Source organism: Phaseolus vulgaris, chromosome 8 (genome assembly GCF_051622355.1).
Source record: "Phaseolus vulgaris cultivar YP4 chromosome 8, ASM5162235v1, whole genome shotgun sequence".
Classification (NCBI taxonomy): Eukaryota; Viridiplantae; Streptophyta; class Magnoliopsida; order Fabales; family Fabaceae; genus Phaseolus; species Phaseolus vulgaris.
This window is the reverse complement of record NC_143505.1, coordinates 4,024,592-4,030,724: the sequence shown is the minus strand read 5'-3', so window position 1 is coordinate 4,030,724 and position 6,133 is coordinate 4,024,592. Positions and strand designations below refer to the sequence as shown.

At 29.0% G+C, this 6,133-nt stretch overlaps 1 pseudogene; it reads left to right on the top strand.

Moving 5' to 3' along the window:
* On the top strand, window positions 1-725 carry LOC137823552 (uncharacterized; annotated as a pseudogene).
* The last annotated feature ends 5,408 nt before the right edge of the window (window positions 726-6,133 follow it).

Below are 6,133 nucleotides of genomic sequence, written 5' to 3'. Positions count from 1 at the left end.
CCCATCACTGCAATTTCTCCACAACCAACGCCATACAAATGTCCCACACCGTCGCAACCAATGCACGATCACACGCTGATCACACGTCTGTGGGGGAGCCCACTGACCTCTTGTCCATGATGCACCTCAACCACAATTGCTGCCACCGTCAGCCGCATGCTCCGCGGTCAGCAATCCCATGAAGCGCCGATCGCCTCCCTCGTCCTCTTTCTCCGGGGAGCCCTCTGCCAAGAAACTCTTCTGCGACCAGGAGGACCCCTCCCTTTACGGCTTCTCCGCCGTCCCCATTCCCCTCAACCTCAACTCCCTCATGCGCCTCTCCTTCCCCGTCCTCCGGCGCCTCCCACTCTTGCGGAGAGAGGCTCCGGCTGCTGCCCCTGCCGCCGAGCCTCAGGAGGAGCGTCTCAGATGTCTCGGCGCTTTGTTTGTTTATTTTGTGCCTGTGATTGCAGTAACCGAGAAGGATGAAGGAGCGATTGAAAGAGATGAGGCAATTTGGGATGAAGTTATGAAGGATGAGGAAGAAGATGAAAAAGAAGAAAACTGTGTAGCCGCTGAAGATGACAAAGTGATGCCTCAGGTTTATGTATCTATGCTTTGGTTTCTTTATTTTGGGGTTTGATTAGTTTGTGTTATCTTTAATGTGTTTCGTTATGTAATTCCAATTTAGGATGAATGGGGTTTAGGAAATAAAATGATAGAGAAAAAGGAAAATGCAAAAAAGAAAACTGATAAATGCTATATGATAGAAAAGTATACAAAATAGATACGAATAAAAATAGGTTGTAAATAAGATGAGAAGAAAAATTAATTACGTGTTTATGATAATCTATTACAAATTATTATGAATGGTGACTGTTCTAAAAATCACACTTGAGATTATTTTTCACTGTTGACACCATAAAAATCTTTATATTGAAAGGGAGTAGAAGTTAAGGTTAATAATAATATGTAAGTCTAAAGCCATCATTTGTTATTATTTGTTTGATATATAGTTCGACTGATTCTTAGAATAATTTGATGTTTTATGTATAATCCATGTGTCTTTGCAGATGATTTGGGAGGAGGAGCTTCAGAAGAAGCGGTTTATGTTCAGAGGGTTTAACATTGTTTAAGTTTAGGATCTAGGATTTAGGTGTCCATGTGAAAAAAGGCTACGATGTTCTTATTTCAGAAAATAATTGTTATTAGAAGTTAGTGCAAGAGAAAAATAGTGTATTTTATCCTTTTGTTTAGTTGAAATCATTTTTGTTTTTATTTTCTTTTAGCTTGACAAGGTCAAGTTAAAATATAATAAAAACAAAAACAATCTCCAACTAAATAAAAAGGGTCAAACATATTACTTTTTTCTTACACCAACTTATAGTAACAATTATTTTCTGAAAGGATAACGTCGTAACCTTTTCCACATCGACACCTAAATTCCAGGCTTAGGCAATGTTCAGCCCACTCAATACTAACTGCTTCTTCAGAATCTCATCCTCCCAAATCATCATGCAAAACCACATGGATTGAACATAAGACATCAAATTTTTCTAAGATTTTCTCGATGGTGCTTGAAGATATGGTCATGGGTAACATCGAAGGTACGCTTAACTTATTTTTCTTATTTTGATGGGTGTCTAGAACTTCTGGTATGTATTAAATCCATTAAAAAGACATAAAGGTTAGTGAAGTGGTAGGAATTGTAGTTCTATTTATGGGTAGAAGATGTTATCGGTTTGAATTGTCTACACCTCTTGTATAAGGGTTGAAATATCCTTAAAATATCTCTATTATTTTTTTTTTGTTTATAAAAAAAATGTAACAAATTATCATGAAATTAATTACTTTTTCTTTCCATCTTATTTACAACCTAGATTTCTTTACAACCTATATTTATTTGTATCTCTTTTTATATTTTTCTATCATATCTCATTTATCACTTTTCTTCCTTACATTTGTTGATAAAAAATATTATAAATTTTTTATAATTATCAATAGTTGTAATTTTAACTTTATTTCATATCCATAAATAAATTTCATAATGTTATAATTAAAAAATAAAATATGATATTTTTATAAATATAAATATATTGTTAATATAATATAGATAAACTATAAAACAATTTTTAATTATTATTTTTATGTATGTTTATTTTTTATTTTTTAAATTAAAATATACAATATTATATTTGAATACAATAATACGATTGTTAGTTTTTAAATCAAACCATTATTGAGAAAAATAAATTCAATTTTTTTAATAAAATTCAATTTTCATTGATGTCTATTTATATCTGTTATTTTTTTTTTATATATTTTTATCTGCTCATTTTTATACATATAGATCCTCAAAAGAGATAAACGAGTATTGTGAAGTCGTCAGTCTTTATAAAAAAATGAGTAAAAGTCATTAGCAATTAAATAAATATTTTATTATTAGGAGAAGTAATTTTTTTTTCTTCTAAAAAACATAATTAAAGTATAATAATTAATTAAACAAAAATCCCAACAATGGGTTATTCTACACAGAAACTTAGACATTGAAACAAACAAATAAGTACATTATTCTTATTCTCTTTCGAAAACATGTATTTGTGTATTATTAATCGATGAATCAATTATATTGTTGTTAGTGTTACAGCCTAGGTTCAACTTAATTCAATTTTAGTTTAAGATTTTTTTAATCTGTAATTTTTTTTTTGTATTTGATAAATTTGTGATAATTTTTGTATTTGTTAATTTTTTTTATCTGGATTACTCTATTAAAACTTTAAATAAAATATTTAAAAATTAAACACTTTGAAATAAAAGTAATTTAAATCTAATATTCTTAGATTTCCCAAAAGTTAAAAAAAATTATCTTTACAAATACAATACTAAATTTTAGCAGAGGCTTTATGACATGAGAAAACAGGAGCATACATGAGGTAATAAGGTACAACAAAGGCAACTTTGACATGGTATAAGGAGGAAAGGAAACCTGCATCTTAGAGCACCTTCAGTAACATGTCATGATGCTAAAATATTATGCATAAAATGATTTCTCATACCACAGTAGAAGATGTTTTGGAAGTATAGAGGGAGTAGCAGCTAAGCTTCCATGTAGATCAGCAGGGTTTATGCATTAGAAGCAAGAGACTACTACCCTTTGGTTCTGCTGCTGCAGTGTTAAGTGCAGTAGTTGTGCAATGGTAACCTTATTGGTAATTTATGCAATCCAGATTTATGTAGCCAGTATCTGCACTAGGACCATTTTTATGTACTTTCAAAAGGGGCGTTTGCTGGTATATATGCTGCATAATTCTGCAGTAAATTCAGCATTTTTGGTAACCCATGCTTGTTTCTGGATGTATCTTTTGTTTGGATACCTTGTTAATAAGTTGATGGTTTTTTTTAAGGATTTGTTCCTTTTAATTTAATTTAATTATTTTTTGATAAATAAAATAAAATTTACCACAGTAAAGTCATTTTCTTTTTTTCCATATATTCATACTATAAATACAGAACAAATCAAATTTGAACAGAAACAGAGTAAACAAAGATCCACCATCTCTCCAAATAATACGAATGAACAAACTTCGATTAAGGACATTAACCACCTTCCTGTACTATTCGTAGAGCATTACTAGCATTGAAAGCAAAATTCCATAGTGCCCCTGCAGTAGTTTCATGAACATCCTGAAAGTGGAAAGTAGTTTGGAATTTAATCAAGATTTTACGTATATAAATAGATAAAGATGTTAAAAAAATACAGACAAAAAGTATATAAATGCTTGTGGGATGATAAATACTTGTGGGCAGAGTATTAAGGAGCCAAAACTCACAAAGTATACACAACAAAGTATTGCCCACAAGAGGCTAGATACAAACAATGAAAGCTTAAAAACAAGAACACCAGATATTCATTTGGATGTCCATAATGCATTAAATGATGCACAAGCCGCAAGGAGGCTTTCAGCCAATGATTACTTACGACTTGTATACTTGGATTATAAATGTATGCAACCAAAGTCATTAGTTTTTACTCTTTTTATCATCTGATTCATGTGAGAAAAAGGTTTTATATAGTGAGAATTTCAAAACTACAGTTGTACGAGACGTAATATGGAACCAAAGACGCAAGGAGAAATGTGAAATTGAGGTTCATTTGGAAACACAATCGAATATGGAACTTTATTGTGCAAAGAAGAAGAGGGCATTAAGAATGACACCATCCTAGTGATGGATAGGTAAAATATTCTTGATATTCTTCAATGTGGTTCAACCTTATTAGATTGAAAGATGTTTGTTGTATTGCAAGGAAAACCATGTAAGGAGAAGCATTTATTTTGATTGTGGTCAATTCTCTTACAAAAGAAACAATGAGGATGTTAGTACCCATTTAGGAACATGTGAATGTGTGAATAATTATTTGAATGTAAGTATATATATTGTGTAATTAAGTCTAGTGGTATATGATTTGCATATTAGGATTTTATATTAATGTATTTATAAGCTATCTACTTAGCATATAAGCTATCTATGTGCTAGCATAGTACATGGTTTGTATATTAATGGGTTGTATGGTTTTAATAATATATTGATCTTTATGATGTCGTTACTCTATTACATTTGTTTGATATCTTCTCCTAAAATTATAAGGAAGTTAATTATTTTAATATAATAAGTTCTTATAATTAAAATAAGATGAAGTGTAGGACGGCGATAAATAAAGAAAAATATGTTTTTAAAGTAGTATATAATAAACAATATAATAAAGAATATGGTTGTAATTAAATGTTATAATTTTTTTTTTAAATAATACTATTCAGAGTTGTGATGTGTATCAGGATCCTATTTTTAAATAAAATCTCAAAATCAAGTTCCAGGAGAAAAAAATGGAGAGGGGAGATCCCATTAAAATGTGGATATTGACTATCAGCAAAATCCTATACATGTACAATTAACTAAAACAAAACGCTATAATGTGAAATCTTTTGAGAAATTATACTCATACACGAATTTTATATAAAAATTTATAAAAAAGAGATATAAGAAGAAAGAGAAAGCATGTGCAAGTTATTTATTTCTAAATTATGTAATATTAATATTAAGTATGCATATACTCACATCTTAATAACCGTAAAAAAAATTATAAAATAAATATTAATTTTAAAGTAAGAAGATAATTTATTATTATATTAATTAAATTAAACATTATTTTAAAAACTAAAAAAATATTTATATTTAAAAGTTAAACTCAATGAGAAATTAAAATGAAATAATCCTACACTAAGTTATTCATGATATGCTATATTTGATTTTACCTGTAGATCTTAAGGTAACATTTTAGTTTTTTTATTCTTTATTTTATTTTGGGATTTAATCAGACTTTTAGTTTTATTTATATATATCAACTGAGTTTCTGAACCGTAATTACTAAAAGATTTAAAAACAGACTTTTAAAAAGTTAGTTATATAATATTATTGTATCTGACCTTTCAAGCTCGGATACTCCTCTTAAATGGTGACACTGACACTTGTATGACATTTGTAGGACACGTATTCGTGAGTGTATAATTTAAAAAGAATTTATTAAATTTTTGACAATTTTAGTACGGTTCTAACACAATTTAAAAAAAAAATACATTCATTTTCTCAAAATTCAAATTTTATTGTATAAATTGTTATTATGATTATAAAAATAAGAAACAAATCTTTGTGAACCAGTCATGAAAAACATCTTTTTGCTTCAAAAAATAATCTGGAACATACTTGTGCACATAAATATTGGTGCACATAAATATTTATTGTCAATTCATATAATTCATAATTATATAATATATAGATCTGTGTCCCCGTATCCTACATTTTAAAAATTTTACGTATCTCCATATCCGTGTTCGTATCGTATCCGTATCGTGCTACATAGTATCTGACACATAAATATAATAAAATTACTGTTTATTTTTTTGTTTTTCTTTTGTAAGAGAATTTGTTACCCAGTAATATTTAAATTTAATGAAAATGAGGTATATTAATATAAAGAAATATAAAGTATATCCGTTAACAGAGCGTTTTGTAGTGAAATGTCGAATCAAACAATGTTATTGAAAAAAGCACGTCAAGTGTCAAGTTGTAGAAAGTAAAATGGCTTTATATAAAAGTA